Genomic DNA, 12,993 nt, shown 5'->3' on the forward strand with positions numbered 1-12,993 from the left:
AGCCAGGGAGAATTTTCTTCCTGATTCTAGTCCTTGGTCAGGAGTACTTTCTGGTTGCCTATTTTTTCCATCAGCATCCACTCCAGACCTAAACCAGGAGAATGCAAATGCTATAATTGTAACCAAGAACATAATTGCACATCACCAGATCTGCAATTTAAAGCCAGAGAGAATTGAGCCCGCCTGTGTATATGGGTGTATAATGTCCATTGAATGAGCTGAGCTTCCAGCCCACAACAATATGGCTCACTGCATCGGTATTTATGACCTTATTTCAGTAAGCAAAACAGCGCTGGGTGCATGGGGAGTCTCCACTCCACTTATACACACACCATACAGTTTAATCTTTTAGTGTATATTACACACCTTAATACGTATTCATATCTATTCTAATACATATTCATGACTATTCTAGGAATAGGCCGGATAACGTTTATTAGTTCTTGGATGAGGTGGGCCTTCAAAGGCACATGCCCACTTTATGTGTCAGGGTCTTTTTGACCCCCATCTGCTGGTCGTTGGATGAAGTCAGGGTCTGCCTCAGTTTCCCCTCTTGTTAGCCTTCGATTTCGCACATGAGCTTCTTCTCTCTTTCCTGTGCAACACTCTGCAGTCAGCAGTAAAACCACCTTAAATTTTCACGCTACCTGTTTAGCAGCAGAATCAGCTTAGATTAGCACAACAGAATACACATCGTAGCCTTTTCAAGGTACAGAAACTGTGGATGTCGTGTTTCTTGTTCCCCTAAGCCTTGTAGTTACACGAAGAACGGTTATATTTCATTCTAACAAACTCATATGTTTGCATATTTCACAATGCTGAAGACAGATACATTATTAGTACTCTCAAAGCTGAGTTAGCAAACACTTTGTAATTATTTAAGGTGAATTCACAAGCACACATATATTACAACATTATACCAAAATGGTTTTACGTGCTTTGTTTTGTTAGCTCCTACTCCTAAGAGTACCTCTTGCTGCGTCACAAAACACTGGAGAATGCGGGCATCGATCCCGCTACCTCTCGCATGCTAAGCGAGCGCTCTACCATTTGAGCTAATTCCCCGCCCATGGGAATCCCCGCACCCATAGGAGCCTCGGGGCTTCCGAGGATGACAAAGGTGTCACCTCCGGGGGGCGTTTGAAATTGCACTTGTGTGTGTATATATATATATATATATATATATATATGTATATTAGTTTTCTGTCTTGCTCTGGTCACTCTGTTCGCAAATGAAAACGCATTCGATTTTGATTCCAAAACATGTGCCAAATAATAATTTTTTAATATTTAGGGTTGAAAAAGGTGAAGAAGCAAATCAGAGAAGACATGTTTCACATGTGTCTAAAGAGAAAGTAGTTTATTGCTTGAATTTCACCAATCGAAGTACACTTGAGAAATAAACCGTATATATCTAACGAAATTGGACCTTATTTTACATTAAAATTCCAGTTCAATAGAGGAAAACGTCTTATGAATTCAACTGTTTTTTCCCTGTATTACAGAAAACAAAGCCTTGGAGAATGCGGGCATCGATCCCGCTACCTCTCGCATGCTAAGCGAGCGCTCTACCATTTGAGCTAATTCCCCTCTGCCTCTGGGCGCTTAAATCTCCTTTCTAGTGCTATCTGCCATATAACCACAGCTTTTAGTCCCCTCGACGGCAATTCCCTTCTTTTCACTGACTCCGCGCCTTTATGATGGGTGGTAACCCCAGGGCAGCCGCTCAGAACACTCGTTACCATTTGAGCTTCAGCTTGTCTGTTGTTGGTTTTCCTGTTGTTTTGTTTTTTTTGTTTTTTTTGTCCAAGATAACAAGCTCCTTGTTAGAGGTGATAAGGCACTTCATGATGATTTGCATGACAAACTCATGGCCTGCAGCCTTGGTTTATCCTTCTTTGAAGAGGGCAGCTTCTTCTGTGTTGAGGGAAGTCTTGCCTCAGACAGTGCAGTTGGGGCAGCTTGAAGATCATACAAAACTTGCACTTGCCCTGATGTCCCCTAACACCAAGTAAAAGTTAAACCTGCTTAAATTATCTTATATCTATTTTATATTAGTGTTGCCGAAGAGATGCTTCAAAGTGATCTGTGTTAAATGAAAGTACGTGGACACAAAGCCTGCGCACCTGAAATACCCTAGAGAAATGGAATTAAGGAGAACAGGTTATTTTCAGCCATATAGGGAAGGAAGTTCTCCTGACCAGCTGGAGAAATTACAAAGTTTTATTTACTGTGTTACTGAAAACTTAGCAGCCACAGCAAATTCAAGACCACAAAACAAGAGGATGTCAGTTATGTGAAGTACACGTTTTAGTCACCGAAAATAGTACCACGGCAGAGGTCTTACCTGAGTATGGCATCAATTAAACTGTTTACCTGGGAGCTGAATTGTTTTAGGCAACAGTGTGACCTTTTAAGTGGCAGCAGAGTGAGATTTGGGGGTGAAAAATAGGGAGAGGTTGTCTACCATTTTCATAGTGACTCAGACTGCACAGGGTAGATAAAAAAAAATGCACATAGAGCTGAACCTTGTGAAATGTGATATGGGAAAGCTCCCAGCTGCAGATATGGAGTGGGGCTATCCCTGAGGCTGAGATGTGTGCCCATGAGAACGACTGAAACCACTTTTGTGTATTCGTTTTCCCCCTCAAGTTTACTCCATTAAGGTAGACAGTCAGTTAAAATATACTGCAAGAAACAGGAAGAACAGATTTTTGTTTATTTGTGACTGAGGTAAGGCAGTAGAATATTTAAACTCTAGGAGAACGTTTGTAAGGTTACTGTGGTTTTAGTTCCACATGTTGGGCTGAATCTGGATTGTGGTAAATTTGTGGTACTGCCTTACTTTAGACAAGTTGTAACTAGATGATGCTTAATTTCACAATTTGCTTTTGACTGGATGCTGTCATACAGTAAACTAAGTCCATTAGAGAAAATCACCAGTGCAAGTATTGCTGCTTTACTACAGGGTTTACTTTACTAGCAGAATTTGCTTTCCAGCATTTGAACAGAAAGCAAATCTTTTATCATATAATTTTCATTGCCTTTGTTGTTTAATACTGTGTCAGTGTAACCACTCTCACTGTAAAGTGCATTTTGGTTCTTTAAATCCCAAAAGCACCATTAGAGCTTTGCTTACCTGCTTCTTTTTGCAAAGTCAGTTAGTATGATTACACTTACATTTTCATATTTCTGAAATGGTTTTAGTCACCCTGTATGTTTAAGATGCACTACTGTTTTAACTGAATCATTAAAGTCAGTACAAAAAGGTAAAAATACTTAGGATACATCTTACGAAGATATGAATGAATACTTTCTCTCCACAACTATAATAATCACTATATTTACCAGTTACATACAGCTAATTAGAAGATAAAGTTGGAAAAGACAAAAAGAAAAGAAAATACCATTGCCCTTCAGTGACTTGTTCTCTCTCCTTTGTGAATAAACACTAAAGGAGGCTTTGCTGAGGAAAGTAAGTATTGTTAAATCAAAGTAACATAAATACAGTGATCATTCGGTGTTTACTAAGTAAGAACAGCGACTCATTCAAAAATTTATTAAAAAAACCCAAACAAACAAAAACCAAAAACCCAGCCACGCTGATTCACCGAAGGTAAAAGAGCAGAATACGCTCCAGAGGGCGGGGAATTAGCTCAAATGGTAGAGCGCTCGCTTAGCATGCGAGAGGTAGCGGGATCGATGCCCGCATTCTCCAGTGTTTTGAGTGACACGGAACGTCTGTGGCTACATTAGCTTTTCTTCCTTGAATCAGTTGTTCAGGCGTATGAAAAAAATGGTCACATACCGTTTCACACAGAAATTAGGAAAAAAAAAATCTCAACTACCACGTTGCACTTCTGAACTCTCTGAAAATGTATTTTTCATAAGAGCCTCAAAAACTATTATTGTCCTGTTACACAGGAAATAAAATTCACTTTGTTCCCTTACAAGTACATTGAATTGTTTTAGGTTTTAGCTATAGGAAAAAGTTAGTGAAATTTTCTGTACAAAGATGTAGAACTATAAGAGGATGTAAAAGTATGCAGCTGTCTGCATTAGTGACCAACTCACCACAGCTCTCCAGCTACCCTGCACCTTTTGTACCAAGAATGGGCATGACACACTTGTTCCTAACCTGTGTTCAAGTGACATTCAGACTCTCAAAATTTCACTCGATTTCTTCCACAACTCATTATAAGAAAATAATTTGCACTTCAACAGAAATGCTCATCTTTGATCAACATTAACAAATCGTTCATCTTGTGAATGTGCTTCCTAAAACTGACCGATTTTAAACCTTTCAAAACTCTTCCAGAAAAATGCATCTAAATTTAAGATAACCACAGAATATAAAGCAGTAAGAAGCAGAGAATTAAAAGTCTTGCAGCCAAAATTTAGAAGAAGAGTGGCAGCTGTCTGTGAGCTGTTTCAATCTTTAAAACCCATTGAGAGTAATTTATTTCTTTTGTGTGTGTGCAGGCAGTTAAGCTCATTTAAGGCAAAAGAGAAGTTTACAAGCCTCTCTTTTCCAAAACAGAAAAAAAAATTACACCTGGCAACTGAAAAATTGAAGTACTGCTTACGGTAGCGGAAAAAAATTAAAAAATAAAACAACAAACCTTTCATGGTAGAAAATGGAGAATGCGGGCATCGATCCCGCTACCTCTCGCATGCTAAGCGAGCGCTCTACCATTTGAGCTAATTCCCCCTGGCACTTTCCCTTTTTCTTTACACCAGTTTTGACTTCAATGTCACTAATTAAACTGTGACACTGCTGTTTCATCTGCCTCAAGTACAAGCAAAACTTTCTGCCCCAAACCACACTGATTTTCTACCCCAGTATCACGCGGTTAGCTGAGCAGTGAGAGCCCACTGCTTGAGTCCTAACCCCCTTCCAAAGCCATTGGTAGGCAATAAGAGAGCACAGGTTTTTAAGCAAAATGGAGAATCATAGAATCATAGAATTGGCTGGGTTGGAAGAGACCTCAGAGATCATCAAGTCCAACCCTTGATCCACTACTGCTGCAGTTACCAGACCATGGCACTGAGTGCCACATCCAGGCTCTTATTAAATATCTCCAGGGATGGAGAATCCACCACTTCCCTGGGCAGCCCATTCCAATGTCTGATCACCCTCTCAGTAAAGAAATTTTTTCCAATATCCAACCTAGACCTCCCCTGGCACAACTTGAGACCGTGCCCTCTTGTCTTGCTGAGAGTTGCCTGGGAAAAGAGACCAACCCAGTTGTTTCTCTACCAGAGAAACAGTTAGGTTTTTCTTAAAGCTCACAGCTTTTGACAGCCTGGGTGGGAATTTTGTCTAACATGAAATCTGGGCTCCTCGATATAACAGTACATGTTTTATACAGCTGAGCTGCATCTGGATAACAGAAGCCTTGCATTCCCAAGCAACTGTAGATTTATGTTCACACACAAAACACTTACGACTGTTTAGAGAAATCTGGATCTATTTAAAGATTTTATTTTTCTAAAAGATATTTTTCCTATTTGTAATCCCTCAGTGGAAGAGAATCAGCTGAATGACTTTACTCATTTCCACATATTACAATGTAAAAGATGTGACTGAATAAGCAGTTCTTCCAGTTCTTCCTCTTGTGGCAATGGAGCCTGGTTAAAAGTTAAAAGAAGAGGGTGGGGGGAGGAAAGCACCCAGACAAATGGAACACTGGAGGAAAAAAAAGTATTAGAGCACATTATTTATTTCTGTGCCTTGTGAATCTTCAAGGTGTGACTATATCAAAATCAAGAATACATAATTAAAATGCTAAAAAAGTCATGGGTATAATGAAGCCAAAATGGAAATTCTGTTCAGTGGTTTGGTTTCAGCTCTGCAAGATCAGTCAGAAAACACAAAGAAAGTAAGGCATCCAGTGTTTCCAAGTTACGTCCTAAAGTCTCCTCCCTTTAAAAGTGGCATCAGGAGGGGGGAAAAAAGGTAACTGTTTATGGTTTCACACACTCATAAAATGGAATTAAATCTACCAAAAGAGATCTGCTTTTCTAGAACTGGAAAAGGCAGATTTGTTACCCTGGGGTGACTGACACACCACAACAATCATGTAGTAACATTTTTCATGAGTTTCAGCTTCTCACTCCTTCACTCTCTATCTTGTCCTTTAACTTGGAGAACTAAAGCCGTATCCAGCATATTTATATTTGCACAAATAGCTGCTGATTTGGAGTGCTGGAAAGGATCCTCATTTATGTATGTTCTGAATCACTAGTGAACTAACTATTAATTAGTCAGAAAATAACACTGAAATTGATAAAAAGAACAAACAGCAGTTAGTAGTGCAAAGACACACTATTTACTTTGTTAAAACCCTTCATAAAGGGAACCTTGAGGAATCGTGTTTCTTTTCCCTGTAAAAAGAGAAAGAGGAAGGGATATTTGAATGAACCTTTCAGAAATCTTATAATAATCTGGGATTTTAATTTTCTAAAAAAAAAAAAAAAAAAGGAAAAAATTTTAAAAATTAGGTTTATTAAATAACTCTAGAAACAACTCTCTTGAAGTTTTTTTCTTGCTTTGCCCACCCAAGATCCTTAAGGACACATGAATCACACTGACATAAAAGGATCTCTCAATTCTGTCCTCTGCAAGGACTCCATAATTTCAGAAAGTACAATAAACAAATTCCATTATTTGTAGGAATACATTAATAAGATATATTTAATTAATAATATTTGATTGAATAGTATTTCAGAATAAATTATTTTATTAAGTTTGTGTCCATCAAATTTTAGAAAATTTTGCTGAGCCAAATATTAAAAGATTATGTTCTAAATCATCCTCTGCATACATAGTTCTTTATGTACCACATATAATTCAAGAAGAATGCCTGTGGAAGTTCTCTGCATTCAACAACTCAATATGTGGCAGTAACCACAAGTTACAGATTCAAAGACAGTGGAGGTTTATTAGACTGTCTCAGATCCCTCAGAGTCAACCTGCATGTAATCATGATTTTTTAAAAACATTATTAAATATTTGTCCATCCTAACTTTAACACAAAAACAACAATTTGTATGGTATTTCCTTCAGACTCTCCTGTCCAACCCTAAGAATTAAGCATCTGGTCACGGTGCTGATCCCTTCAAATGCATTATCCAATTTTTTTTTTTTTTTTTTTTTTCCTGTGTGGCTACAGAAGATCCCAGGAGAACAGAGTCCTGTTCTAGAATCTCAAAAAGGGAAGGAAAAAAAGGTGTTATCATGCTATCAGAAAATGATTTAAAGCAGAACATCTCAAGTTAACATTTGTACGTGTGGGAGTGGTTTTGTTTCCATAGAAGGTTCCAACAGTAGAAGGGCTTAGTTAAGTGTACTCTTTGCTGGGTGAAAAACTGGCTGCATGGTCGAGCCCAGAGAGTTGTAGTGAATGGAGTTAAGTCCAGGGCTCAGTCTTGGGACTAGAGTTGTTTAATATCTTCACAAATTATTTGGATGAGAGGATTGAGTGCACCCTCAGGAAGTCTGCAGATGATACTAAGTTGGGCAGGAATGTTGATCTGCCCGAGGGCAGGAGGATGGAACACAGGGAGCTGGAGAGGCTGGATCAATGGGATGAGGTCATCTGGATGATGTTAAAGAATGCCAAGTGCTGGGTCCTGCACTCAGGCCACAACCACCCCAGGCAATGCTGCAGGGTTTGAGAAGAGTGGCTGGAAAGCTGCCTGGCAAAAAAGAACCTGGGGGTGCTGGCTGAACATGAGCCAGCAATGTGCCCAGGTGGCCAAGTAGGCCAACAGCATCCTGGCCTGCATCAGGAGTAGGGTGGCCAGCAGGACCAGGGAAGTGATTGTCCCCCTGTACTCAGCACTGGTGAGGATGAACCTCAAGTGCTGTGTTTGGTTCTGGGCCCCTCACTACAAGGGGACATTGTGCTGGAATGTGTCCAGAGAAGGAAAACGAAGCTGGTGAAGGGTCTGGAGAACTTCACCTTACGAGGAGTGGCTGAGGGAACTGGGGGTTGTTTAGTCTAAAAAGGAGGAAGCTGAGTGGAGACCTTATACTGCTCTCTACAACCACCTGAAAAGAGGTTGTAGTGAGATGGGTGTCAGCCTCTTCTCCCACATGAAGAGACTGAAATGATGAGAGGAAATGACCTCAAGTTGTAACAGGAAAGGTTCAGATTGGAAACTGAAACAGTGGCCAAGTACTGGAACAGGCTGCCCAGGGAAGTAGGGGAATCACCATCCCTGGAGGTTTTCAGAAAAATATGTGGACATGGCACTTCAGGACATGGTTTAGTTGGCATGGTGGTGTTGGTTTGACAGTTGGCCTTGATGATCTTAGAGGTCTTTTCTAACCTTTAGGATTCCATGAAGGATGGAACTACTCTTTGAAGATACTTCTGGTTTTCTAGTGCAGCACCACTGCTTCATCCCTTTTCTTTCAAATTCCACTGACAATGTAAGACAGTGTCTGAATGACTTTGTTTCCCAACTCTGCATCATCCTTCAGCAATATAAATCCCTTCCTTCTTTTTCCTTTGCCTATCTGTAATTGTATCTGGAATTTCTGAACAACATGTGTGTAGGACTCCTAAACACTTAGAACAGATTTTAGGAACCTCACAGCATGACATGGCTCAGAATATGAAGTAATTCAAAAGAAAGAACATAAAACGTGTAAACAGCTTAGCTAAGGGAAGCCTAAGTAGACCAGCTGCTGCAACTTCACTTTTAAGGTAGAAGAGCAGCAGATAAATTCAGAGCTTTTTCCATCCAAATAATAACTGCGAGTTATTATTTTAGGAACAGTAAACCAATTGTAACATAGGGAATAGAAACCAGAATCTTGTTGAGCAGGCAGGAGAACAAAAGAGGTGAAGGACAAGAAGCAAGATGCTGATTACCATTAATCAGATGAAGAAGAGATCTAATTCACAAACTAGCACTCCCCCCATTAGTTACAAATCACTAATGCTAACCTCACTTCATGAAATTTTCAAATGCTGCTGTGGCATCCAAGATGCCAACTCCCTCACTACCTCATCAGGACCACTGGTCTCACCCAAAATCTCCATATCAGAAGTCCTGAACATACTCTCTCTTTAACAAACTCTGGTCTCTTGTTATCTGCTCCCTCACACTGATTGAGACAGCTGGCTTGGACAAAAAAGGTTTCTCTTCCCATATTAAAATATGGAAAGAAGCATCTGAAATTAGTTTTTAGAAGATAATTAACTTCTTACAGCTGGAAGTATTCTGCAGGTACCACAGGCTTTTCAGCAACTCGCTGACAGAAAGCTCCACTAGTCACTATGTCTGGCAAACTGAGCAAGCTCGATGCCTCTACTCTGAGATGACTTCACGTGACCAGTTTGATCTTTGCACCAAGAGCTCTGAAAGGTCCAGAAGTTCCTTTGCTGAGTCCCATAGTAACCAGAAACACAGCACTTCCTTATGATGAAAGCACTCCAGAACAATAGAACTGACTAAATTCCACTTCTAGAAGTAACTTGGTTCTACCACAGTTATTCCACATACATTTCAGAATACTATAGTATCAGACTAGCTTTATTTAAATAAGTTGGCTTGATTGCTAAAATTTGCACTCAATATTTTCTTGTTTTAGTCAGAATGCCTTCTGCTCTCTGTATGATTGACGAAAATGGGAGATTTAAAATAATTCGCAGACAAAATGCTCATTTTGATTCCCAACAGGAGTATGTAAGTCTAAGCTTTGTATCTCAAAGCAATTAAAAACCCTGAACAGCTGTAACCCTTGGAGATTTTAATTTGTATTCTGTTGTATGTTTGGGTTTTTTCCCTAGTATTCTTTCAAAATAAAAATCACCAGAGTTTTAAAGACATCTGTGTTGTTAAACAAACAATCCAACAGAAGCCTTGTAATTGTGTTTCCATTAAGTTTGTATGAACACAGCCCAGCCAGGAACAGGGTTTCATCATTCCAGCTTTTGAATGGTAAGGTACACCTACAGGGTTCAATTAAGGGAAACCCCATCAGGCTTTAAACTGCACACAAACTGGTAAGTACTGCTGCCTATCAAACATTTTTGTTACCAACCAATGGTAGTCTTAAGGCTTTAATATAACAAGTAGGGGCAAATTTACTTAAAAACCAAAAAAACCCCAGAACTTACTATAAATTAAGCAGTGATAAAATAACCCAAGGACAGCTACAGTATGTTAATTTTTTTTTTCAATAGTTTAATCTTCATGTTGATATACTTATTATTAAAACAAATAAATATACTTTAAATATCTGTATTTAAAGCATTGAAGATAATGCATTCTAGACATCAGAAATAATTTAATGGAAAATCAGTATCAAAATATGGAACTGGGCAACAAAATCAATAATCTCCTCTGGGAAAAGCAAAACAAAAAGCCGTATCACAAATCACACAAAAAGCCACACAGAGGTCTTTTATAAGTCAAATGAAACACCCTCCCAGAACTATTTCAGCTCCTGATTTGTTGATGCAGATTTTATTAATTGCTCAAAAAAAATTACCTCCATTCAACTGTTAAAAAAAATTAGAGGTTTGAGGTGCACAATACGCACTGAAATTCAATGTATGTTTATAATCTGATTACTTAGGTATGTATGAAAATCTAGAAGCTTGTCATTTTGTTTTTTTCGTTTTATACACCACCATCCTATACAGTAATTTTAGAATTAGAACAAGGAAACCCTACCTATAATGTAGAAGACCTACCTGCTTTCGGTGTCCTCAGAATGCAGGTATAGTCCAAAAACACCACACCCAAGCCGAATTAAAAACACACAAGTGTGAATTAGCACCCACTTCACCAAGTTCCTCAGACCGTGTTCTCCTCCAAGCTGGTTCTTCCACTTCTTTCTTGGGCTCAATGATCTTATCGGAGTGAACTCTGGTTGAACAGTATCAGAACAGAGAGGAACCAAGAGCTATTAAATTTTTAGTAGCACAATGTCAGTCTGGTGTTGCAGCAGGTGTTGAGAGCAATCCACGGAGAGCTGGAGCCCGAGTCACGGCAGCACCACACAATAGTAGGATGGGCACCAGGAGAACCCACAAAGCCACTCCTTCCTCCTGAGGAACAACAGCACCCACTGCACCTCCTCCTTCAAGAAACCACCCCCATGACCAGCACAGGGTGAAGGCCCCAAGGGAGCACCCTGTGCTGGGACCTTCTGCGGCAGTGTGTGTGCTCCCTCCCTCTCCACAGCCACCCTCTGCCCACCTCCTCCTCCTCCTCCTCCTCCTTTTCCTTCTGGCTGCAGTGGGAGCTTTCAGTCCCATGGCTGAGGAGATGCTGTAGCTGGCTTGGTCCTTGAGGCTGTCACAGGGATGGCAGGTGAGGCTTCAAAAAGAAAGCCTTGCCCAGGTGTTCCCCCTCTTAAACCCCCAGTGCTAAAGTTCTCACTGTGTTTTTGGCAGGAGAGAAGGCAATGTTGGAAAGAGATGATTTTGTCCTAGATTTCCCAAAGGAAATGTCTGTCAGTTGCAGGAGTAGCAGTTGAGTGATCATTCCTTTAGAAGAACTTAAATGTTCTGGTTTTTTTCAGAGTGTAAATTAATAAGTATGTTTATGCTTACGCATTTTCCTAGAAATTGGTTTGAGGGTGGAGGTTGGAAAAAATAATTAAAAATGTGTATATTAATCTAAGGAGTGTTTAAAGTATTTAAGTATATATAAGTAATAATAACATAAGTATTTAAAATATGTACATTAATCTATGTATTTTACACCTACATTCCCAGCAGTTTCCAGCACTTGGGACTCTTCACTAGCGTGGTTCTACAATTTGTCTTTTTCTACTATTTTCTGTGTTATTTTTCTTTAAGCTTCAGACTGGTTTGCAACTGTAAAAGCTTCTTGTGTGCTACAGAAAAGTCTTGGCCTTTGAATCTTCAAGCATCAGCTTAACTGATAGTGAGAAAAAACATTTTCACTAAAGGATAGGAAAACCCACTTTTAGTCTGTCCTGCTAGCAGATTTAGTGAAATTGTGTAGGATAAGGTGTGCCAGCTTGCTCCTTTCCTCCTCAGTGTCTCTGAAAGTTTTGGGAATAACTCATCTCCTTCACATTTTGAACTCTGTAATCCTTGCATATTGCTAAGTATTTTTCCTTCAAAAGGGAAAAGAGGGGAAAGCAAAGTAAAAAATTTCAGCAAGAGCTGAGCTGAGCTGATTTTCCAGTGTCCAAGCTAATGCCTTTCTGTAGCTCATGATTGCTCCTTTTGCTGAAGTTTGTTAGTAAAATTAGATCTGCTTCAGCACCTTATTCAAGTGAGTAAAAGGTTATGGAAAACATTCCAAGGTATTAGACAACATGAAACAAGATCAGAGCAGACTTTGAATTTTCACCTGTCAATTAAGGTTATAGTAGCATTAGAACTGATAGCAACCATCTCTAAATATCTTCAGTGAGAAAAGCTTTACATTTTCTGAAGTTACAGACAAAAATAAAGTGATTAAAAAAAAGAAAAAAAAAAAAAAAAAAAAAAAGAAAGAAAACCCCTTTATTTTAAAATAACAATACCCAGTCAGCAAGATACTCAGGAATGCTTGGCCTAGTTATGCTCTTTGTCATCCCTGTAAAAATCATGGACCTTTACTGGGGCATAATTAGTGTTGGTTAGCTACCTCACTCTATGTTACTGTAGATGATTGAGTAAGCAGATGCTATCAGACTGAGAGGAGAGTCCAGAGGTGGTCGATTTTTTGTAAATAAGGCCACTTGAAAGTACACCTGCCCTACTTCAGTTGGATTTTGTATCACAGCTTCTGCTACAAATGACAGGCTTGTGACAGGAAAGCTTCTCCTGGGTGCAGCCTTTGTAGCTTTCCTCATAACTATCAAAAACATCTACTCTGGATTAATATTGTTTTCTTTCATGTAAGTCTGATTTGACAGTGACGATGCCTTCCAAGTGTCTCCTTAAGCTTTCTGTTACCAATATCTGATCAATGGCTTTAATAAACTTGCAAACCCAAGAACTTTCTTTT

General features: G+C 39.4%; 4 non-coding genes across 4 annotated transcripts; 1 reads left to right on the forward strand and 3 right to left on the reverse strand.

Annotated features, from left to right (window-relative positions):
- Positions 1–992: 992 nt before the first annotated feature.
- Positions 993–1,065, reverse strand: TRNAA-AGC (transfer RNA alanine (anticodon AGC)). Its single transcript has one exon. It is a non-coding gene; the product is annotated as a tRNA-Ala (tRNA).
- A 452-nt stretch (positions 1,066–1,517) lies between these two features.
- Positions 1,518–1,590, reverse strand: TRNAA-AGC (transfer RNA alanine (anticodon AGC)). The gene has a single exon. It is a non-coding gene; the product is annotated as a tRNA-Ala (tRNA).
- A 2,055-nt stretch (positions 1,591–3,645) lies between these two features.
- TRNAA-AGC (transfer RNA alanine (anticodon AGC)) lies at positions 3,646–3,718 on the forward strand. Its single transcript has one exon. It is a non-coding gene; the product is annotated as a tRNA-Ala (tRNA).
- Positions 3,719–4,638: 920 nt separating this feature from the next.
- Positions 4,639–4,711, reverse strand: TRNAA-AGC (transfer RNA alanine (anticodon AGC)). Its single transcript has one exon. It is a non-coding gene; the product is annotated as a tRNA-Ala (tRNA).
- Between the last annotated feature and the right edge of the window lie 8,282 nt (positions 4,712–12,993).

This window comes from Heliangelus exortis, chromosome 2 (genome assembly GCF_036169615.1).
Source record: "Heliangelus exortis chromosome 2, bHelExo1.hap1, whole genome shotgun sequence".
Classification (NCBI taxonomy): Eukaryota; Metazoa; Chordata; class Aves; order Apodiformes; family Trochilidae; genus Heliangelus; species Heliangelus exortis.